At 42.1% G+C, this 25,069-nt stretch overlaps 1 long non-coding RNA gene across 2 annotated transcripts; it reads right to left on the bottom strand.

Moving 5' to 3' along the window:
• Nucleotides 1-246: 246 nt before the first annotated feature.
• Nucleotides 247-23,458, bottom strand: LOC135410310 (uncharacterized). Of its 2 annotated transcripts, XR_010428617.1 has the most exons (4): nucleotides 23,181-23,458; nucleotides 20,868-21,020; nucleotides 18,911-19,009; nucleotides 247-2,521 (listed from the first exon to the last, which is right to left on the bottom strand). It is a non-coding gene; the product is annotated as an uncharacterized LOC135410310 (long non-coding RNA). The 2 variants fall into 2 exon arrangements; XR_010428619.1 differs by lacking the exon at nucleotides 20,868-21,020 and having other exon boundaries at nucleotides 23,181-23,448.
• Nucleotides 23,459-25,069: the final 1,611 nt, after the last annotated feature.

The following is a 25,069-nucleotide window of genomic DNA, read 5'->3' as shown; positions in this document are numbered from 1 at the left end:
AGGCAGCAGAGACCTCACTGCAAGATAAATTGCAGGCTCAGAGCCTACAAGGGAAGGAAGGGAAAGAGTTGAGAGGTGAGAAAGGTATGTATGGAGGGGGAAAGACAAGAAGAAGGTCACTGCAAGACCATTAGAGTATATATTATATTTTTTACTAAATGTGTCTCATTTTTCAGTGTCAAGAAGAGAATGTGTGTGCAGTGTTTGTCCCACGCTAACACACCCTGAGAGAACAGACATCAGTCACTGGCTGTGTCACGTTTTTATTAGCCAAGTTTCACAGAAGCATCTCTCCAAGTAGGGAATAAATCCATGCATCACAGCTCAGATTTGACAGGAACATTAAAGGCAATATGTACTTTGATATATCAATCCAAATTTGTAGGCAGCAGAGGTCAGACTCGATGCAAAAAATTATTAGGATTATTTTTTTATTAAAAAGCTAAGTTTGTGGCCTTCTAATGAAGATCTCACTATCTTACTAAAAGGTCTATTTCAAACATTCTAAAGTTGTGTTATCTGACATTTTAATTAGCTTCATTTCATTGCCTTGAATACATCCTGTCTTCTTTCATTATAAATCCTAGAGCATTTGACACTAATGTATAAGATCATTTTAGAAAGACAGCAAACTTTTATTAGTGTTGACTTAATTGCTATACACTTGAACACCATTATTTGACGTACGCACTCTGCACATCACCTAACTTCCCTGAAATGTAACAGGCAACTCTTCCCTGGCTTTGTTCAGAAGAAGAAAATTACAGTGTAAGCAAATCACATCATGTGGAGTGCCACATCTTTTGAGGACTTTTGTTCTTAGGAGACAACATAGAACAGGAACTTCTCTTTCCAGAGCAGTATATCCACAAGTACCAGCAGAATGACTTCAAGTTCTCTCACAGACTTCTCAGTGGACTTCCTACCAGAGGTAGGAATAAAGTAATTCTTTCAAATGCGGATTAGTCCGAAGACTGAAAGGCAATGGGAATCTTCTCAGCAGACTTGAGAGCTCCTCTTCCCTCTGAAGAGAGAAGATAACTCCAGCTCCATAAACACCAACCTCTGCCCTCAAGTTCCCTCTTCTAATCTCAGTGAGAGATTGAGAAAAGCAGAACGCTTCAAAAAATGCTGCATTTTTTTCTCTTTTTTCTTTTTTTTTTTTTTTGCTTGTTTTTTGTTTGTGGTTTTTTTTTTTTGGCTTCACTGCTGGGATCTACCCTTTGTCATGGTAGAATATCAACCCTTGATGCATGTCACTGAATTCTCATCAAAACCTCAGTCATTATTTTGTGCTGGTCTGGCCCAAGCTCATCTTGTTCAGACTAGCATGCTTCCATGATCCCAGAACAATGCAAGCACACTACTCATTCCTTTGCAAATACAACACTGCGTAAGGGATTTCTTTGTCCCATGAAAATAATTTAACTAGCCTACAAAAAAATTACACCATTGTAGTATGACACCGAACCATTTCAGCTCTTTCAAAAGCACTTTGAAACTGTGCAGAACTCAAGAGTTTCCCACCCAAGAGACTAAAGAGTAGGTTTCTTTATTCTGCAGGATTTCCTTTTAGAATTTTCTAAAAGATTTGTCCAAAACAGGCAAATACCAATTTTAAGCAATACATTTTAGACAGCAATTTCACACACATACAGAGCGGTCAAAACACTATATAACAGAATGATTCAGTGGTAAAAGGATTATGCTGGCTTACTCCAAAAGCTCTATGTCTAATTTAGTACTTACACATTCTGAGCAATAAATTAAAAAAATGGCGGGAAATTAAATTTTTTCGGCAGCAGTGCCAAAGGTTCACAAATGAATTTGAGTCAATTGACTGAAATTGGAGTTGAAAAGCACCATCCCCCATCCAGAAATGACTTCAATTTTCCATCGTTCAGGGCAGAGAGAGGTTCCAGGAATTCAGCTCTCCAGATTCATGTTTGTTAAATTTGTGTTCTTAGCCACAGCGTATGGGTTTTCACCCAGGACTTCTGTGCAACAGAACACCCTCACTGCCTCCATTTCTGCTGATCGATTATTGCTGAAATTACATTCCAGTGCTTTTGAGAGCAGCTCAGCTGGCTGAAACCTAACAGGAGCCACGTGCCAGAAAATACCTCAAAGATTTTCTTTCTCTCTGGATGAAGCTAACAAAAAGAACACTTTTCCTTTCTTCCACAGGTAAAAGCTTCTTCGTTCACCACGTGGAAAGGAAATTTAATGATCTCTTTTCTCTTTAGATGGCTTGCTCTTTTTTCAGGGCTGCTGCAGGACTAGTTTGCTCCAGACTCCTGGCCCCCCTTTCTGCGGCAAGCTGGCAGTGCTGATTTGATGGGCTATGCCCCTGTGGGAAACAAATGGTCCCACCAGGAGCATCTATGGGATGGACTCTTCTCCCCAGGAGTCTCAGAGAAGGACACTCAGGCAGGAGAACTGATCCACTTGTCTCCATGTAGGTGCTCTGCAATATTAAAGTGCTTTCACTCTTCAGTCTTTTGCTGCTCGTCAGAAAGGCCTGTGTAAAAAAATACAGAATCTGCCTTAAAGATCTGCGTGATTCATTTTTGTTCCTCATCTGAGCACACAGAAACAAGGCAAGACCAGGTCTAAATCTCACCAAAGAGTCCCCAAATGTTTCTACAGGACATACACACGGAGCAGGACTGCCTGCAGGCTCAGGGAGGACATCTCCACTGGCTACAAAGGGTAGTCCTGCAAGGACATGGAAATATAACACATTCCTTGTTCTGCTCCATGTGTTTGTAGCTGGGGACAAACAAACCACTGTCCCCAGCCACAGTGTGGTCTCTGCTCGGTGCTCAGTGGAGTCACTGCTTTAGAAGCCTCCTCCTCTCCTCCCCGGGGCAGTTCTGTCACAGCCACTGTACAGGCTGAAATTCTGGTCCTGAACACTTTCTGGGGTCATCACCTTAAATGACTGTCTGGCACAGCCAAACAAACTTTCCCTTTCTAGGCACATCTGAGCAAAGCTATACACTTCTCCCATGCAAGGTGACATTCTGTTATTAACACATGACTCAGGGATCCAAAGCCCTGCAGGGCCCTGCTGTGACCATGAATGGCACCCGCCTGCATGACAGCTGGGGGGGGAAAGCAGCACTGCTCTCTCATTTACCCAGCTAAAACCCAAATATTTACTCCCAAATTGAGCTGAGCTGCAGCTAGTCTGTACCAGCTGGTTATCCCATTGAGCAAAGAAAGGAGGGAAATGGATTTCTTCCTGTTTTCCTTATCGGTCAAAAGATTAAAAGCAATATAGTGGTGCTGGTCCCTAGGTATTGTCTGATTAATATCCTGCTAGCCTGCTGGCAAATTGCCAAAATCACTTGTCTTTAAATGAGGGACTGTTCCATGAGCTTAAATGGATTATATTAGCATAACACCAATAATTCAGCACTTCAAACTCAGAGAAAATATAATAAGTAAATATAGGCATGCATCGCCTACCAAGGTTCCTTCCTGCTTTCTTTCCACGTAGGCAAGGAACTGCAGTGCCTCAGATATTTCATCAGTGCAGTCAGGTCAGAAGGGTTTAACTTGTACAGGAAAAGTGTTAGAAGCAAAAAGAACAGAAGCCCTAGGAAATTCCTTTCTCCCAGCAGCATCTAGAAACTTGGCCCTACCAGTATGTAATGATGTTGATCAGGTACGATGTAACACAGAGAACTCTTCTTGCCTATCTTTAGGTTTCTTGGCTACCACTAGGACTTTCCCAGCAAATGTTGTCTGCTGGCTCACAAATCACCTCCCTCTCGCCTGACTCTTCTAGCATATTTCACATTAATAACCATCCTAAATTCCCCAGCATGTCATTTCCTTTGGCCTTCTTTGTGGCAGAGGTTTGTAGCCAACTTCAGTTCAGAAACCCCCAGCACGAGACCGGAGTCATCAGCCTATGTGGTATCTGGGATTTCTTCATTTATTCAATGTTATTCACATGTTTGGGAATGCAGTTATGGCAAGCATATCTTTTGCCTGCTGTCTGTATCAGCCACTCATGTCAACAGGGATTCCAGAGGAGATAACTCCTCCCTGTCACCTCGAGCAATGGTTGCTTCCCAAATAGTGCTCCCTGAGGGACTGACATGCCACAGAAGAAGATAAATGTTCTGAGGACACTCACTAAAAATACCATGTGTTAATTCCCCAATTAAAAGTCTCTGGAGGAGAATAATGAGTGATCTGCCAGCAGTTCTGTAGGTTTGCAGTTGTCTGATATCCCACATCTGGGAGCTACTGCCCTCGGGTAGCAGCTAATTGGCCCCAGTTACCATAGTGCCTTGCAGTCCTTAATGTATGTATCATCACTCCTGCTCAGTAAAGCAAAAAAGGACTGATTTCAGCTCTACAGACTGGGAGCTGTGTTTCAGAGGAAGCAGGGAAGTGACTTTACAGAATTGTACTCCACGTATAAATCACAGAGCAAGGCAAAATCCAGGTCCTGACAAGTACTTTCTACCCAAGGGAGAAATTGGCCACAGAAGATGATGATTCTTTGAGTCAAATACATTTATTTACAAGGACTGCAAAAGTGCTGCTTCCCTGTCAAAATCAAACAGACAGCATTTGCTTCACCTAGCCCCTCTTGGCCATCTCTGTAACCAAAAAAAGCTGTAGCAAGGCCCTTTCTTGAGCCAAGACCCAGTGACTGCTCTGTCTCCTTGGTTTTGTGTTACTTTCTGCCTCTGCCTCTGTGTTAGCCCTGCTCCTTCTCTGGCAGGCACACAGGGATCATTACCTCTCTCTCCAGGGCTTGCTCTTTTATTCTCACAGGCCCACATAATTCAGCTTTTGTTGGACCTTAAGAACTTGCTCCCATGGTTTTGGAGACTTGGTACAACCAGAGAGCTCTGCTATTTGTGAGGCTTATCTTGAACAAAACGTGGTTTTGAGCCCACTCACCCTCTGCAAATGCATCCAGGCTGTAACACTGCTGAGATACCTCAAGATACTTTTTTTTTTTTAAATGCTCCATCAGCATTGATTTCAATAGGACCTGGATGCCTAATCTGCTTATACACTTCTGAAAATCCTATTAAGTGCCTCTTTACTTCTCTAGGTGCCTAAATATACTTTTCTTAATTTGGGTCTAAGTGATTTGCATCCGTCATCAAGATTCCTGAGAGCACAGCTCGAGGGGAGAGGCCTCCCTGCAACAGCCCCTCCATGAAGTCTGTCACTTGTTCAGATACCTAAACTGGGAGCCAAGCTCTTGCAAAGATGCTGTGACAGTGTGAAATACGTCTATTAGACTGTGAACACTCTTCATGCTGTTGCACCCTTGTCTCTCCTGCACTGCCCTCTCCCCCAGGGAACCCTGACCATGGGGTTATCACAGCTTTGTCTCCCTTTACATTGCTGCCCCAGACCTATAAACTGTTTGGCAGCAGGTCCCAGCTGGGGATGGTGATGCAATTCCTTGTTGAAAGTGAGGAAATGTATTTAGGGAGGGGGCAGGAATGGTCTGGCTGCCAAGGGCAGCAGCAGTGTCTCACCTGGCCCCCCCAGATAACAAATACACTGCTTACAGAGAAGTGGGGCCAGGCAGTGTATATAAGCATTTACTTCTAAGGATGTCCTAGAGAATTAAATGCCTGTGGCTCAGGAATGCCTTTGCTCAGATGTTCTTATCTTCCTTGGCTTGTTATTCCTAAAAGGCAGACACAGGCAAGAAAACTGTGAGGGGAGATAGACCTGAGAGGCTCATGAGACCTGAGGTTCAGATCTAGGGTTTGTGCCAAGCACTCCTCGACCTGGAGAAAGGGCACTAAAAAAGGGTCTGTGCCTTTAGAACTGACACTGGATGCTGCTTCCTGCAGCCAAAGGATTAGAAGCGAGGACAAGAAGAAATGAATCTGGCCGTGACTGGGGTGGTACCCACTTATGGACATTTTCTTGGAAAAGTTTGGCCCTGCTGGGATCCTCAGGAGCCCTGCTCTGGCCCCACTGCAAGCCTCTATCAGAAAGGAGAAGAGAGGAAATTAGCACCTCTAGGAATTATGGTTTAAACAGTCCTCTTAGCACCTTTAGCTGTTCTTAACATGAAAGGAAGCTTTGAAAGGGGGATTAAAGGTAGGATGGTCTGGTTTTGTTACAGAAGAACAATTATTTTAAAAGAGTGGTGAAAAATGGAAACATATTCCAAGATCTAGAGAAGTGCAGATATAGCAATGCTCTCAATCTGGTCAGCTATTTCTCCTCTTACAGGCCCTATGCTGCAGCCCAGAAAGCCTTGATAAACCAGAGCTTAAAAGTCCACTTGGCCTGAGCCACAGATTTCTTTCTGCATTAATTCTCTTTGCTCTTAATCACAGGGCAGCAGCTGAAGTGCACCAACACTCACAGCAGCCCCACAGAGGACTCAGCAGTGCAGGGTCCAGCCTGTGAGCTTCAATCAGCAACTGCTGCACTCCCAGGTCTTTTCTTGCACAGTGTCAGCTTGGGCAAGTCTTACAATACATCTGTGCTTCAGTCCCTTGTCTGCAATGCCACAGCAATAATGGGGGCCCTGTACAATTCTTAGGAATTGATTAGTTACCATTTGCAGTGGACACCAACTGCTGACAAATCACCTTTCTGGAAAGAGTGAATAAACGTCCATACAAAAAATCTAGCAAGTTACAGTTTGCTGATACACAACAAAGAGGCAGATCATCCAAATCCAGGAAAAAAATTAAAAACAATAAAAAACCCTGATTTGCTCATCCTCCCATTGCATCCATGCGATGAGCAAAGGCAGAAAGAAAGGGTTACATTTGTTCTCAGCAGAAAGCGATGACAATATTCTTGCCCTTGGATCTGCCAAGCTTGCAAGGAAGATCCCCAAGCTGGATATCCTCAAGGAGCAAATGTTAACTAACTAACAGAGTTGGACAGACTCTCTTTCTTGGGAGAGGAGCAGGGCTTCCCTCAATGCTGCTTTGCATGAGACCTAGAGCCAGGGGCCAGAACATAACCTAATTAGGCCGGAAAGGGTGATTAGCTGTTTATTTTGAGGATGTTCAAACCATGCACTCACATTATTCACTGCCCTGGGAGAAAAAGGATGCTGTTTATACTCCCAGACCTACGGGATCAGCAGAGTTTATTTTCCCCTACAAATGAAGGCCTGTTCTACTTACATTCTTTCAGCTGAGATTGGATCTGTTTATTTTCACTCATCTGCAGGAAATGGGAATATTTCAGTCTATTATTCTGAGTCCAGGGAAGCAGTTTGTATTACTTAACCATGGGCAAAGGCAAATTAGTCACAGCCTTCACAGGCTACCTCAAAAGATTTGTTTAACAGTAGTACCATTAGTGGCAAAAGGATTTACAGAAACCCATAGTGTAAATTCTGCTTCTTGAATGATTTCTGGAAGGCATGAGAAACTTTGCTGAACGACCCAGGTGACTGGTACTCCATCATGGGAGATGGAGTTGATCAAGTTCTCCCCCTTCCCAGCAGGCACCTCCATGTATTGATGCTGAGCTGAGCGGTTTAATGTAATATTTTCAAGCTTGCTGCTCCTTTACTCTGCTAAATTTAGCTGCAGATTTGAGAGGGTATCTGGAAGCATAGAGAAAGCAAAATGCTGGTGGGAGAGAAGTGGTGTAATGATATTCCCCACACATGGCTTCTGGTCAGACCAGTGGCAACAGGACAAAGACGTCTTCACAACACTTGTACCTCACCCTGCCAAAATCTACAGTGGGATCCCACTTCAGTGCTTCCAAATATTTGCTTGAGTTGGCTTCATATTTAATTATAAAACAACTCCCTTTTGCTAGTTTGTTAACAGGATTCGTTTGCATGCTTTGATCTTTTATTTTTTACCATCTCTCATGTTCATGAAGCCTTTGGTAAGATTCTCTGCTGATAAAAGTGCTCAAATTATAGCAAATGGACTATGAGGTTACAATATATCTTACAGGGGGGTTTAATTCCTTTGAAGTTAAGCTTTTAGACAGTCAATAAAATTATTTTGCTTGTAACTTATTTTAAACTTAAGACAGTTTTTCAACAACTGGAATTCAAAAATTCTGCAGAACCCAGGCAACTGCAAGTGCTGTAAATATAAATTTCATCTGTTGGCTACATTCAGCAGAAGAAACAATCAAGAATGCAGCAAACATCAAATACTGTGATGAAAACAGAAATTACTGGCAACCAGTTATAAAGATATGGAACAGCAGAAGGTACAGTGTGTTACATACATTATGGGGCTGCCAGAATAGGCTACTTAGGGATGTACAATAATAATTTAGATTGTTTATCATAATAATCTCATTCTGGTCATAACTGTCTGGTTGTTATTTTATGCTTCCCCAGCCTCTTCGCTGAATCTGTTTGCTGATTTTTGTACTTGTTTATAGTTTGCAAATTGTTTGAGGCAAGTGAATTTTGCTGTTTGTTTGCACAGTGCCGGCTCTCGAGAAGAGAATGGGAACCTCCGTGATCTCCTTCGCTGAAAATAATTAAAAAATCCCCATTGGATGCACTACAAATTCTTCTCTAGGAAAAACAAACTCAGCTGAACTCTAGCTAAATTAACTGATATCCCTCATGATCCACCAATTTTCATGGGGAAGATTTATGAAGTTCAAAAATAGCATCCTGTTCCTCCCTCCTCCTCCTCATCGCAGGGTCCTGCTGGCAATCAGAAGATCGATCTGCCACAAGCAGAACTTCCCCACTACAATGAACATAATCCTCCAGTTCACTGGCTTAAGTGAGTCTTGAAGGATTACTTTTCAGAGTAATGAGGGCTAGATGCTTCCCAAGATGCTTCCCAAGAAGCTAAACAGCCTTCACGGGTTTTTAAGATGAGCCAGCGCATGAGAAGTTACAAAGTGCCGTAGCCTTTACCTGGGTGTTTTTCTGTTTTCTTGCAGAAGAGGCCGGGTGCTCAGAGATATCCATCTTCCTTGGAGCATGTTTTTCATTCATATCTATGAGGAAAAAAGTTCCTGAGGTGTAGATGTTTCTCTTGTTTGTTTGGGTTTTCTGTGTCCTGGCACTCTGTTGCCATCCTAAGAGGACTCAGTCCCTAAGAGATTTCCACAAGATTTCCCAGAGTCCAAAACCACAGGCAGGTCCTACTTTCATGGATCTTTGTTTTCATGGACTCCTTGGCCAGTCTTTGCCTCCTGTGCCTCCTGTGACATGTGTCCTGGTGAAGTGGTTGACTCATGAAGTGGGAAACCCAAACACTCAATAGCTGTATTTTCCAACTTAAGAATGCCCCAGTCTTGCTCAGTGCAATGCAAGTAGCAGGTACTGCCCCTGGAGAAGTTGAGAACAAGCAGCCACAGAAAGCAGCTCTCCCATCCCCATCTACTGTCCCTTGACAGGAAAGTCCTTGAAAAGAGGAGAGAAGGTCACAGCAGAACAGCAGCAGCATCCTATTCCCCTCTTCAGGCAACAGTCCCCTTCATCCAAAGAAAACAGGCTTTATTATTTTTTTGTATTTTTATTTTTATACCCTCACAAAACAGACTTTATTATTTTTGGTTAAATAAATCAACACATTTCTTGTAGAATTTTGGCTCTTCATTGTATATGACCAAAGAGTCCAACAGAGACAGTAATTTAAGCAGAAACTTGGTGTCAGCTCTCCCGGGGTAGGAAGATTTCAATATTTCAAATTGTTCCATTGTTCATAGGAAAAAAGCAGTTAGAATCTGATCAGGTAGTTAATACTCCTGCAAGACATGACTCACAGGCACAAGCATTCCTAATATTTACTTCAGATTATGAAGTAATTTCTAGCCTCACTAAAAATTTTCCATATTTCTGTGGAATTGTAGTTTTTTTGAGACATTTTGAACCAACCCATTGGAGTATAGCTGTTTTCTCCCAATACACATAGGAATCTATGCTAAATTGGATAACAAAGCTGCTTGGATTGGAAAACAAATTAATCCACCCAGTCATATATAAAATGCCCAGAAGAAACAGAAAAATAAAAGCTTTTCTACATTTTACTTTGTGAAGAGAGAATGAAACATTCTCATCTCCAGGGATTTTTGAGTCCCTACTCTCATCCTTCAAGTTTTATCTTCCCTACTCAGATTCAGATTTTTAAGGAGCCAAATTAACTGTTTTTATGAGAGGAGGTGATAATGGCAGGAGGGGATACTTGTCAATCAAGGACCAATTCCCTGCCCACATGAACATCCAGGATGAAATGCTCGGTGGGTAACAAACCCATTACAACAACCAAGCAGGATGTCCAGGGGCTGCTGAGGGACAGTGCCCTGCATGAGGCTCCCCTGCAGAGCTGATGCTTCCAACAGAGCAGATATATAATTGATGGCAAACCAATCAATACATTGATGGGGGTCTCTGCTGCTCTTCATCTCAGGCAAAAATAGAAGCTTAAATGCAGAAGTTTCTCTCCAGTGACTTGGACCTCTTGCTCACGTGAAGGTATCCACATTTAGCAAAATGAATTCCACCCTCTCTTAAGGCTGCTTGCATTTCCTGAGCTGCTCGGGAGGGAACACTCTTTCCCTTCTGCACCCCAGGTGCTCTAGAGGAGGGTGGGTACTTGAACTCTGTTTTGAAAGAGCAATGCCTCTGATCATGAGAGCTGGGAGCAGTGGTTACCAGGATAAAAGGAGGAAGAAATTGCATGTCTTCAAGTGGAGAGTTTCTAGCAGAGTCCAACAGAGACTCAAAGGCATCAGAAATTTACCTCAGGGGAAATCCTGGGCTGTATTTTCTCTGAAAAAAATACCCAAACTCTACATCACGGATGTGCCTGACAAAGGAATCTGACTGGCAAAGTTCATCCACATCTGCTATCTTTTAAGAAAGGGGTAAAAGTATATTTGATGCAGCGTTCAGTTATTTGCTCTTTGGAAATCCAGCTCCCTGGGAGTTATTCTCTCATTCTGTTTTATTAGTTTTCACTGTCTCCCAAGATCTGTGCAGTTCAGCTCCATGGCAACTCAGGAACTCGCTTAGTCGCCTTACATATTGATGTATACAAGGAAAGCACAGTGCTAATACACTGTTTGAGCATCTCTAAGGTATATTTAAAATATCTAAGATATGTGGCAGAGTAGGATTTACAGAGGATATGGAACAGTGCTGCCTTGCCTTAAGTTGTAGCGATTGTTTCTCAGGGAGTTCTACCGAGTCGCTCCTGGCTTTCCAACAACTAAAGTCATGCTAAACTTCTACCCACACTGTTAAGCAATATTAGTTCTCCCTGTCCTCCAGAGATTACAATAAAAAATACAAGGTGATTAAAAAGGGGCAGCAAAACAGAGCATAAAGGACTTGTCCTAAGGTAACTATCTGTGTCTAGACTTACTAGCTGGGTGCTACTGACTAAACCCTGGGTATGAGCCCTGTAGTCCTCATGCTTTGCTGGTCTGCAGCCCACCATGACTCTGCTCAGCCTGCCAGGCCTGTGCTTTTTTACAAAGGACAGAAATACAAGAGGGATTAGTGCATGTCCATGTTTTGCTCTGACATGTACATCCATAATAAGAAGCACTTCAGGCAATAGGAAACAGAAAAGCCATAACAATTCTCACAAAGACCTGAAATCAGATCCCTGGTTCCTAAGCTTTCATCCCCGTGCCCAGTCAACAGCTGGCTAGTCCTGTACATGACATAGGTTCAGTTACTTTGAATATCTGTGTGCTGATTTTCATGATTTATGATGGGGTCCAGACAAAAGGCTTAGTGCCAGCTGCAGTTCTGGAAGTGCTGTGGGTATTCATTAGTTAATGCCACAAGGACCTGGTGCGGAACAAGTAAAGCCTTAGTGGCATTCTGCTCCCTCTCACTGTTAGCTTTGAATATCATTGGGATAACTTTTTTTGATACCTCAGGGAAGATGACAAGAAAAGTAGGAACAATTACCAGATGGGGAAAAAATGCTTTTTCCACATGTTTTGTGAGAGAAATAAAGCTGCATGTTACCCTTCTGGTATTTGCATTGAGAACAGGAGAGCTGTTCTCAGCTTCTGCTGTTTCAATTGCAGTGAGTGACCTACGTGATGCTGGGAGATTAGACACTTGTCCAAACACAATGGCAAGAAGCTAAAGACATGTATCAATGTGTTCTGAGATCCTCTGGAATGGTTAATTTTTCACACAACAGTTCTACGTTTGAAAGCCCACCTTTGAAAACGGGTAATGCGTAATCTGTGATGTCAAAACACAGTTCCTGTTGTGCCAGTGGGCTTTTCCTACTGCCGTTTGGATTTAATGACCTTCTGATGTGTATCAATGCAAAGCAACTCCTGTCACCAACGACCTGCTTTAACTGTTGCTCTTAACTTACAGGACAAGCCATTGCAGAAACGCATCTCTCCCAGGCAGCTGGCAAAACACATGAGGTGAATGTCAAAACAGAGAGAACAAACACTGAAGAGCTTCTCAGGCCTGTGAAGGCATTTTCATTGGAGGTGCCTTTGAGCAGAAAAGCTCTTTCAGTAGTGCTAAAGGGTCAGCAAGGTGTTGGAGAGGCAAAAAAGACCTTTGTAGCTGGCTGCACTATTGAACATGTCAGAGTAATCACAGGATCCCCACTTCCCCCGCCAGCAGCAGTCAGGCAAGCATCGTTCTCTGGCTTCAAATCTGGAGATGGGGGTCTTCACTTGGTGGCTTCACAGAATTCCATCTAGTTTACATCATCCTTCTGCTCTGGAAGTCTTTCCACCTGAGAGACACTGCTGTACAACATCAGGGTTACTTAAGGTGAGTTTCAGTGGGTGTAATGCAACTTTCTGGCCAGTGCGTGTTCATCTGTAATCCCATCGGCTAATTTCTGAAGTTGAAACAAAGCCAAATGCAGAAAAAGTGAAAATGGTTGTCTTTTATCCGCATTATAAAGTCTGTATGGGCCATTAAAATGAAGCTCCTTATTGTTATTGGTATTACTATTGTTATTATATTCTTCATTTTGAAGCACCAAATATAAGAAAATAACTATGAGTTCATAATCACTTTGATTAAAAGAAGGGAAATTCACTCAAGTATATATGATATATATGTGTAATTGTACCTATTACTACAAAAAATTCATTTACATGGTCAGGATCCAGATCCAGCCCATGTAGATAAAACTGATATAAGAAAAGTTACTTTACTTCTGAAGGCATCTGTTGTCTGCTACTAAGTAGGGAACTGATTTCTAATTAGATAGATCTTATAGAAAATGTTTGGCAATATTTGAAGCATCCTGCATTCTGCATCTTGTTTCAGCTACCTGACTCATCAACATTTTGCTTTTGCAGCCAAGGAGAGTGACAGGATGTTAAGGTAAAAATAAACAGTCATCTGATCTGTAAGTAAATAATAATACAGTAACAGGAGTGACCTATTATTTAAGGTTCCAGAACAATTTTTGCTTTAAAGTTCATTTCATTAGAATGTTTCAGCACATTTCTGTCTGCACTGCTCCCAATGACTGGTTAGGTCCCAGTCAGAGGAAAATATTTGAAAGTTACAGGTTTCAGGAGGAGCTGCTTTTTCAGAACAAAAAATCAGCAATTGGTAACCTTTCATACTGAAATTTTTACATATTCATAGCCAAAAATAGGTAAAACTGAACAGAAGTTTTCTCACTGGCCATGCTGACAATGAAGACATGGAATATTTTTTACCAAAAACCCTGCAGAGGAATTGGTATTAAAGTGACCTCCACACTCAGTATAACCCCAGGAGAAGTTTAGGGAAAGGGTACAAGTACATCACCTGTCCTGTTTCTAATTCTATCATACTTTGATGGCTGGAGATACCTTATATATTGTCTGGGGGCTTATATTAATCAAATTTACATAAAAGTCCCCTAGATCTGCCCTTGTATCCATCTAATGGAAAGTGAAGGCCAGAGCCTCCAAAGATCATCCTGAAATCCACTTCTAGCCTATCTCCTTTTATGAATATTCTTGGCAGATGCTGGCAATGAACACACTCAAGTAGTCATTTAAATTCTGCTGCTTTCTCAGGAAGGGAATTCGTTATAAATTATATTTGGTAGCATCTACTAATTCATTCATTCTCCTTCAAATGCCAGCTATAGCCTGATCCTGTACGAGTGTTCATGAAAAATACTTTCCATTTAAACATTGAGACTCTAAGACTCAGCAGTGAAAATAATTGAATTGTTGATTTTGTTTTCTAAAAAAAATAATTATGTTGAAAACAGCACATTCCTATGCAATGTTTCCACCTTGATTAAATTATACACTTTCCACTGGAAAAAAAATAATCTATTTTCTGCTCTCTATTTATGGAAGTATCAGTCCGTCTTTCTGAGGTTTCTCTGCAGTTCAGACAAGGACACTTTGCACTTTGCACCAATCAGCTGTTTACTGCCTTAAAAGTTTGGGCTTCTATATAACGAGGCACCAGGCATGGGAGATTCAGTGATCAGTTCCTGGGTCCCAACTAAGGGAGCACTTAAACTGTGCTTAACTTAATTGTTAGAGTATATTTAAAGGCTTCTCTGGATTGGAGTTATCAGTTTAGACCACAGCTTGACATTCAATGGACAGAAAATTTCAGTGCAAATGCCATCATGCAAAAAGCAAATGTACATACTCTGGAGTGACATTTCATGTGACAGCTAGTTAGGAACTTCAGCTGATGGATGGTGAGCATGGGTTAAAACTAAAGACATTGCACACTTGCTTCCAGGATCTTAGTACTTGTTTCGTTTTTATTAACTAGCCTCATTGTTTTGAAGGACAATAAATTGTTACAATTAAATCTTCTTTACAGTTATCTTGTTTGGGAAGTTCTTTATGGATCACAGTCTTTCCTGAAATTACACTGTGCAAATATTATTACTTGTGGGATGAAGTTATGTTTAGTGAGTAAACCAAATATATGAACAAATAAATAAGCAGCCTTCACTGAGCAACTTATTTCTGAACATGTTTGGACATCTCCATTAATTTGGCCTTCTGCTGGCACTGAACAATAATTTCACCACCTCGATAACACAAAAAAGAGCAAATGAGAACACAGTCCCTGGGTTTGAGAGAAGATTGTACAGAGTAGCATTTGACTACAAGGCCACAACATCAGATCATGGTCCTGGCAAAGACTGGAAGGTCATATTCTCTGAAATTAATGACTGCCAATGCTGAGACTTTCTTCAGGATGACTTTTACCAGAGTTCGTCTCTCTAGTTTCAAGTGGAATATTAAGGAGATACTATTTCCACCAGTATTGGCTCAAAAGATCACTGACAGATGGAATTCACTGTAGAAGGTCTCCACCTTACACTGGCAAGTTGAAGAGAACCGTAAATCAGAAAAGGCAGATAGGACTCTGCTTTTAGCCACTTCAGTGGTAAACCTGAGCCCTTGGTCCTGGCTTTGCTGTGTGATTAGCCAGTTCTGGACACTCTGAGGAGCAAAAGGCTTCAGCATTCCTTAGGCACCTCGTGAAAACATCCATATTCTTAAGCAGAACATGAAATACCTTCTAAGCAAACTTTTCACCATGGCTAATTGCAGGCAGTTGTTCAGAAACATCCATGTGGTTCTCATCTTGTAAGTGCAGGGTAACAGGTAGTAAAAATCATAAAAACTTACGCTTTTGCATCTGCTGAATTCCTAAAATTACCTAATTGCAAAGCTAGTTACAAAATGAAGAGGGAGAAAGTTAAGGAAAACTACAATAAACTCAAAAATCAACACTGACACAAACAACGTAGCAGGTGTCAGATTAGATAAAATAACTTGTGATTGCATATCACAATGTGACTTCATTAAAAGTGCAAACAAATTTAAGCCTGAGGTTATGAAATTGACTTTAATTTGTCTTCTTAGTGACATCTAAAAATTTCAGAAAATGTTGGCAGAAAAGGAACCTAAACACAACTGAAAAAAAGCTCTATTTTTTTGTAAATATATAATCTAAATTGAAATAAGCCTCAGGTTGAAAATCATAACTAAAATCTGGTTTCTAATTAATTGGGTAAAATTAAGTAATTAGGTAAAAATTTATTCATGGTACCTTGAGCTTGAAAGAAAAAAGCACATAACTAAGTGGAGAAAAAACTCTTTATCTGCTGTGCTCAGCTGAATTCGTGTTCTTTATATGTTCAAAGGTGTTTATGTTTTTAATGTGAACCATGTCAGAAATGGGAAATCTTTATTTCTAAGTAAAAGATACCCAGGGGTCCAGTGCAATCACTGGCATTCATATCAGCTAACTCTTAGGTCACTGCCTTGCAAGTTCTGTTTTGGGCTGTTCCAATCAAATATTTCCAACACAGATCTGCTGCCAAGGGACTAGTTCTTAGCATTATATATTCAGGCTATTCCATGGAACTCAGCTGCGGTGTCCCCTTGGTTTTCTTTCACTGATCCACACGGGCACAGCCTGGGTACCCTGTTTTACAACCTCAGCCCTGCTGCCCTGCCCTCAGGTTTCTAGCACAGCACCCCCACACCCCACACCTCTGCTGTAGCTACTTTTCAAGGACACATCAAAGAGTTTTCTTCAAAGAGTGACCTGAACATGAAGGCTACACCAATAAATATCATACAGCATAGGAATGCTGCTACATGCTAATTTTGCTTGGGAAAGTTGAGCTACAGGAAAGTTTCCAGTGTTTTTGTCTTAATATATTTTGCTTTGTTTTAATCAAGTTAAGCTTGATTAAAGTTCAAGTTTCACAGCATAAACACTGGGGTTTCTTCAGCTCATTTCCATCTGTTGCACCATGTTACCCTTTTGATAACCTGATTTTGAGAGCTAAAACCTTTCTCCCTGACTGCTTTCTGTCCTAGACAAATTCCACATATCTGAATACAACAATCATCCTAGTACAGTTCTAGATATGAGACTTCATTATTGAACATTACCAAGGTGTTTAATCTCTGTTTGACAAACAAAGAATATTAGAAAAGATAAACCGCAGTATCTGAGCCGCACAAGGGTCTAAAAAGGTTTATTAGATAAAAGATCAACAGGAATTTAACTCCTAACCCCAAAAGATAATAGCAAAATTGCTTCTGTTGGCATTTCAGCTGGATTTTTTTTCCCCAGATTTCTCTACAGATTAAGAAAAAAAGACTTGGAAACAGTGACTCCTTAAACAAACTGCACCGAGATTTATATCTATTTGCAGAAATATTAGTTCTCAGTGGGTTTTCCTGCATTCAACATTTTCTATATTATTAAATGGTTTCAGAGCTGCCAGAGCCTGTTAAGTTACTCTAAATTTTTTTTTACTCAAGTATATATTTTATTGCTGTTGATGGGAAAATCTGATTCTTGTAACTTTCTGGGCTACGAATTCATAAGTGGCAGTCAGACATGAGCAAAATTTCTCTCTCTCTTCAGCACAATAAACAGAAACACGGAAATGATACTTCAAATGTAAGCAGAGAATACTGATGTTAAAGAGTTGTTTCAAAAACCGCCAGGAAGAAACAATGAAATTCATAAGTATTCAACACAGAAAACTGAGAAAGGAGACTGAATTAATCTATTTTCAGAGAGAATATGGCACACATTAAAAGGCCAGCAAAACCGAGCTCATGAAATAGGATTCCTCTAGATGGAACTCTTGAATTTGAAAGATGACAGTCATGTAACAAAAGCATCAAAACTTAGGAAATTATTCTCTTCCTCCACTGATTATTTCTCCTTCTGAAACACCTCCTAAGAGGAAAATGAGTGTATCTCACCTACTCAGTTCACGGCGTGATGAGATACACCTCTCCTGTGCAGAAGACTTGAATTCAAAGGACTTGAATAATGCAGTAAAATAAATAAAATGATGACTACGATAGAGGTTTTGACAGGTGTAGAGAGCTCTGTATCTGTGCAGTTCCTTTTAGAGTAGCATTAAAGCTGCTAAATGAGGATTTTTAGATTTGACTCAGCTCTTGCCATTAAACTTCCTACTAAGGCTTGCAAACCTGCCTGGACTACTAACAGGATTTTTTTTAAAATATTCTTTTAATTATTCTGTAAGTGAAACAATTACATGAAAATACTTGTGAAGTAATGGGCAACAGAAAATCAAATTCACTTATATAGAACATGATTCTTTTAAAATAATATGAAGTACTGACACAGCCATAGAAGAATATTCTGCAGCAATTTCATCAGCAGCATTAGAATAGTTTTGCAATAATCTTTCAGACAAGTGTGATATCTTTTAAAACTAATCATTAAAAATATATTGGAGTAAAAGGAAAAAGTATGTATCTACAGACCTAAGTGGTATCCTTCAGCTTTAGAAAAACACAAAGATACCAGCAGTAACACTCAGATCCAACAATTATATGCAACAAGAACACAAGTGGAGATGAAGCAGAAGTGCTAAAATGACAAAGAGCTTTGCAGGATAACACATCTCGACTGAAGCACTTGCAAGGTAAAATAAAATACTATGAGGCAGCTGCTCCTAAAGCCTCTGCACTCACACTGAGGAACCAGGTAGCAGCTGGATGTCAGGGCCTTGAACCCTTCATCAACACTGCAAGGAAAGGAGCTGCCATAACCAAGATCTCTGCACTCCAGCACAGCACACGCTGCAGAAATAATAGAGACACATTAGAGAGCACAGTGTGCTAACAGGTACTGAATGCTGACCTCTGCCAGTGACTGTGCAGTTTTTATTCTTTGCATTTTTAGCTCCACAACTTGACTGCTGTAAAACACGTTTTCTTGAAGCTATCTTTGAAAACACATAGAGAAATCTTGCCTGGCAGAAAGCGTAACGTGTGTGACCTACTGTGGTGCACAGAAGCAGGCACTGTACTGTCTCATAGCTGCTTGCTTCTGGCTGTTCCTGGAGGTACCAGTTACCCTCTAAACCCCTACTGCATATGTAACACATTTATCTTCAAAAGATTGCTTTTCTTATTGAATCTCTCACAGCAGTTACTATAAAGTCCTTGGACTTACATGCATCTGGAGATGCCAATGGCCAGATAAACTCCACACATGGGCCATGGTCCTGGAGCTGCCTGTCCCCTTGCAGGGCTGCAGAGAAGGTCCCAGTTCCTGCAGTCAATGAAAAACACAGCTCGTACTCAACTCACAGCAAAACTTAAAAACTATAAAAATACATGCACAACATCATTTCATAGACACCCCTGCACAGCACATGCTGTGATGCCGCCCCAGCCCGGAGGCAGCCCAAAGCACAGTCCCCGAGAGGAGCAAATTGCCACATGTAGGATTATTGCTCCAACGAGCAACAAAAAAACTGCACGCAGGAGAAAATGATGCAGCAGACCCAAAATATATTAACTGATCCAATTCTTTTTCTGACACGAGCAGTAGGAAGGACCAAAGCCACCTACATCCCTCTGAGGTGCAACAGAGAGATCTCTGTTACTGCTGCCAGAGGAAATCATCCCCGCCCATGGGTCCCATCATGTGCCCTGGCACGGCGACTGGTCCCAGCTCCGGTACAAGCTGAGGCAGAGTGTGGGGTGGGCCCTGGATGGCACTGATCCAGCCTTGGGTGCTCAGCGGGTTCTCCTGAGCCTGCAGGTGCCCAGCCAAGTACCTTGCCTGGTGCATGACTACCTGCTTCCCACAGCGGGTGACAGGGGTGGGGATACTTTTTCAGAAGACATTTTGTAATTGCGACTGTGTGTTTCATATACAGCAGCCAGATGCTTGGGGGGAGAGGGAGGGGGAAGAGCTATAAATCTATAAATAAGTAATGGAGTGTTGGGCTATGAAATTCATAGATTAACACGGGAGAAACTCTCTTGGCGGCTGCATTAACGCCAGCACAGTGTGCAGCTGTTTATCGCTCTGAAACAGCTCCTGCCTCTCTCCACAAAGGCTGTGTGGTGCTTGTCTGGACTCCTGTACCTTTTCCTCGTGTTCACCTCCAGCCATAAAGAATTAACTCATCACTGAAACTGCATAATCAGGATCTCAGGCTCCACTAACACTCGCTTAAATAATATGACTATGCCTCATGTGACACCAGCCTCTCCGGTTTCAGAGTGCAGCTTGGTCCTCACTGCCTGTCTGGGAAGTTTTGGGGGAACAAGCGACACAAGGGACGGCCACAAACCTATTTCTTCTCCCATGCTGGGTCCACCCTTGGCATCAGAGACCCCAGGGTCACAGCAACATTCCATGTACTTGAGACAGGTCTGTCAGAGGATTTATTGGTCTTGGAGAATGCCATGAGCCACTCCTGGTTGTCAAGCAAGGACTGATTTAACCTGCAACCCTTCCAGATACTGCATATTCAGGGAGGAATTAAAAACTCCTTAAAGAAAGCAGCACACAGCTGTACACTGTGCAGGCTCAGCAAGTGCTGGTACTGCACATCCTGGACCACCCACATCCAGGCAGAGCCACATCCAACTTCCCAAAGCTTCCTTCCCCTCTGTCCCCACTGCCTAAAGTACCATTGAGATTGCAGGTATCCCTGGGGTTGCTGCTCACCCTGGTGGGTAGCTCCAAGCCTGTTTCTAACCCCTCTCATGCAGGATCAATGTGTCCTTCACCTTGCCCTGCTGCCCAGCTCAAACAGGGCCTTACCTCAGGTTTCCCTGCCAAGGGCAGACTCCACAGGGTTTGAGATCTTGCATTGTACAGGAAAGGTCCCCCTCTGCCCAGCACCTCAATCCTACAGCTTCTCTCCACCTATGTTTATCCAATCCCTTATCCATCTTTAAGTGCTTCTCTGACTGATTATCATCTCCCATCATGGAAGTATCTATGTGCTTCGTAGTTAGTCACTTTATTTCTCTGCCAAGGATGCTCTCAAACTCCTGTCACCAGAAGCACCCTGTGTTCTCATCATGCCATAGATCTTTAAATGCAGTAGTTATACATTACTTAGGCTGCACATATTTATTCCTAAAATAACACAGGCGTCTCTACAGACCTTCACTGGGCCTTTGAAGCACTTCAGGCATCTTGCTTTCCAGTCTATTATTCAGTGGCACAACTAAAATAATTGGTACTTTCTAAGACTTGACTGTGTTTTCAGACTCCTAACAGAGTGAGTGGTCAGGTGTGATACAGAGCTCAGAGGAAACTGAAAGAAAAGAGAATACACAAGTGTGTTAGGAATTAAGCTACTTCTTGTTGCTTGCCTCTGTAGAGGGGTGTAAGGCCCTGCAGGGGAGAAAATCATAAATAGTACCATTCTGAAAGCAGGTGAAGAGGGTGAATGAATGGGAATAATGTAAGTCAAAGCCCACAAAACCTGTGGAGCTCCTGAGGCAGGATTTCATTTCCCTCAAAACAGCAGGTAAAATCCCTGGAGATTCCCGCCTCAAGACAAATTTTGTTCCAAGTGCTTTGCTGGGTGCTGCCTGATCTTGGGCAGGAGAATTCTGTCAGGATGCACAAGGTGCTCAGACAGGAGTCACTGAGATATCCATGCTGTCCAGGTGGAGCACTCTCCATTTTCAACCATGGTCCCGAAATCCCGGTTGCCCACAACGTGTAATTCTTTTCATCTAGACTCTGCTATGGGGCAAATTAATCCTCTAGACAGGGAAATCTGAGTACAGCTGGGAGGCTGGAGCTGGTGGGGACTGACCTCACGGAGTACATGCACACTAAATGTGATGGTTTTGCCCTGCTCCACTTCTGCAGGAGCACCTCAGCAAGGCCCTCATCCTGCTGTAGCCCCCCACACACACTCACTGTGCCTCAGTTCTGTGGCTTGACAAAAAACTGTGGTAACACCAGGCTGCCAACCAACCTTCTCATTTGCTTCTAGAATTTCTGTCTACACGTGGCACGGGCACACGGTTTGAGATCAACATCTGGAGAGGGCAGGGACCTGCTTCTTTGTGGGTGCCACGTTTATAGACGTGGATTTGTACGTGGGAAAACACGTTCTGAAAAAGTGCAGGTATCCTGGACTCATGGGATGTGCTTTGCTAGGACTATCCTCCACCTGGGCAATAGGGTCCTGGCATATCAGTAAGGAATATCTTGTGATGTACCTGTTGTCACCATTTTCATGTGCCCTTCCACTGCTACCAGAGCACAGGTGGCTTGGAGTTAACTGTTTATTAATTAAATGGAAGAAAGTCAATACATATCTTTTTAGTGCAGTCAAGATATGACATATTATAACTTAAGGAGATGCTATTAAAACACTAAAGAGGACACTGAAACACTAAAGAGACACTGAAACACTAAAGAGACACAATTAAAACACTGAAGAGGAAAACCACAAAATATCTGCTAAAAAAGACCCGTGGTGTGAAATAGGGTGTACTGGTTGAGATGAGCAGATCAGTAGTAAGGCCAGATGGTCAGAACTGCCCTGGAATCACCTCCTGTGCGATCCCACTGAAATTAGCAGGGTTGAACTGGCTTACAAATCAGGAGAACAGGATGCCCACTTCTGGCTGTCGATGTTGCAAACTAAACCTTATGATCACAGCCAGAAATGTGTAAGAGTTTGGTTAAAATGTTACAGAGAACTCTAGAGATGATGTGGCAAATGTTCACGGTGGTTGCTCCAGTAAATCCAGAGCACTTCTGCTTATGTAGTTTATTTTTCCTCAGGTTTAAACAATCAAAACTGAAATAGAGTTTGGAACAAGAGATCCAGCTTTGCCCATGGCTGGGAGATAGCTGAAGTCAGGAAGGTTTTGCTGAAGTCATATTAGTTAGGTAAGGGGAGCTGGGTGAGGCCATAGGACGGTTCCTTGACCAAAATGTGGCACACAGTAATATTTGAAGCAGAAAATGTTCCATTTTAAATTAATAAAAAAAAAAAAAGAAAGAAAGAAAAAAAAAAATAACAGCTCTGGAGGCATAGTCCTGTTTTATTAGGTGTAAATCAGATGTGATATTAAATCCATATGTTAAAGGTTAACATGTAAGAAGTATTGCATATTGATTGCAGCACTTCAGAATTGGAACATTTTCCATTAACATTTTCTCAGCTTCACAACAGGCAGCCACACATATACAGAATGGCTAAGAAATAACCACAACAGTAAATGCTAATGCAAGTTTTATAAAGATAATAATGCCTTCCTTACATTTGTGATGATAGCAAGCAACAGAGATCCCTAATAGCAGCATCAATTCCATCTCACAAACAAGGAAAAACTAACATCAGAAAAAGTAACTATGTAGACCTACCAATAAAATCATATAGCTGATAGTAAAATGATTCAACAGCAGAAGAAAATGTAACATCAATATAAAATACATTAATTAGTACCTTTTCCATTCCATTGCAAATATGTCAGACTCCAGTGCTTGCAAAAGCAGGAAAGCTTGTGGTATCAGGGCTCCAGACTCTGAAGCTCATCTTTCTATGACTGAGCAATTGTCCCTGAAGGCCACTAAATTAAACAGAGGGAGACAGAATGGTAACATTTTTTTCCCAAGGACATAAGTGGATTGTAAGATTAGACATCTCCCTGACACTCCTCTCAGTGGAACCGTAGCAGCCTGCTTCCCCCTTATCTCTGAATGTTAACATCCCAAAACCCTCCAAAATACCTCCCCAACGGGCAAACCTTTGGTGGTGACACTGCACATTGGTAGGAGTGGGCTTTGAACACCCCTCAGCCTCTTCAAGGTCTATGCTTCTCATGGCAGGGAGCAGTGCCTGGTCCCCATCTCTGGGAATTACCCCTGCTGGTCCCTGGCTCTGGGAATTGCCCCGCTGCAGGATCCTCGATCCTCAGGCTCATGCAGGGGTACCTATGTTGATTTGCATCTGATTTGCATTTCATGGGCATGCCTGGGTAAATGCAAATAGCTGGGACTGTGAGCACCAAGTACAATGGGCAAGGAAGGAATGGGTCAGTGAAACCACAGGCAGCAAGTCAGCCTGCACATGGATCTGGGCACAGTCCTACACAGACAATCAATGCTGGTCCTGGCCAACGGCACGTGCTCCACAACACCCCAAAATCTGGACACCTCTGAGTCCCACCAAGTAGCCAGGGAACAGAGGTGCTTTCTGAGCTATGGAGAGCACAGGGATGGTTGGTGTTCCACAGAGAGCCAAGCTGAGGATTTACACTGCAGCATAAGAGCAAACTCTATTTTGTTCTATGCTCCTCTGCCAGCAGTTCCAGGCAGACTCTATTCTTTTTACCTCTTGGCTGCTGCTGAACACTGCTGTTTTCATAAAACTGCCAGTTAGAGCCCAAGCTCTTTCCTGAGCAGTAAGAGTTAGGCCAGGCTGTGTTGTTTTGCTTGTGAAGCTTGGAGAAAACCTCCATTTACCCTTCTTTCTACCCATCAGCACCGAATTTCACCTGCTGTTCCACTACATGGTCATTCAGTGTCACAAAGCCCTTCCGCCACTCTGCAGACAGCTTTCATTTGCACTGCCCTCAGTAACTCGGTGCCATCAGCCAGAGATGAAGTTATCTTGGCAAGTTATCTGAAACGTCTTCTTCTGCCCAGCAAAAAAAAAAAAAAAAATCATTCTGTCAAATAAACAATCCCACTTCTGTGAGCACACCACTCCAATTAATGGAGGTTAATTGTCTATAACAAACAACCATTCAGTGTATTCATTACACTAATGAGATTTCCTTTTTAGAGGATTTATGAGTTGAAAAATACAGTTCTGTTCACTCAGCTTTTAACTGCAGGAAGGAAATGTGCTTGAATTTGGGAAAATCTTTCATTCCAAGAGAAAATGACAAACTGTTCTTAAAAGAAAATGGATATTCACCCACAGTTGACACTTAGATGTACCCGAGCAAAAGACCCGAAGAACTGCTTTCAGATGCATTCATTTACTAAGTGCTATGTAATATAAACGTGTGATACTACAGTTGCACCCACTTTTTACACTGACTGTAAAGATTTTTAAAGCATAACTGACCCTGATGTCTTCCCACATCACCAGCAGGTTGCCATCAGAGAGCTAGAGTTACCTGGTTTTAAGAGCAATGTGCTGGAAAGCCAGTGAAAAGTAACAGGTAAGATATTTTCAGTTCTCTTATTTTAAAGATTTCACAGTTAAAATATTTTGGCTGATTAAACACCATTAAAAGGAGTGTATCACTGGAGACAATGACACTGGGCCTGGCACAGTTACAGCCAGATCACCACGTGTTGTTAATTTACAATTGTGCTGTGCGT

Source organism: Pseudopipra pipra, chromosome 2 (assembly GCF_036250125.1).
Source record: "Pseudopipra pipra isolate bDixPip1 chromosome 2, bDixPip1.hap1, whole genome shotgun sequence".
Lineage (NCBI taxonomy): Eukaryota > Metazoa > Chordata > Aves > Passeriformes > Pipridae > Pseudopipra > Pseudopipra pipra.
Note: the sequence above shows the minus strand (reverse complement) of the source record. Positions and strands in the feature narration are given on the sequence as shown.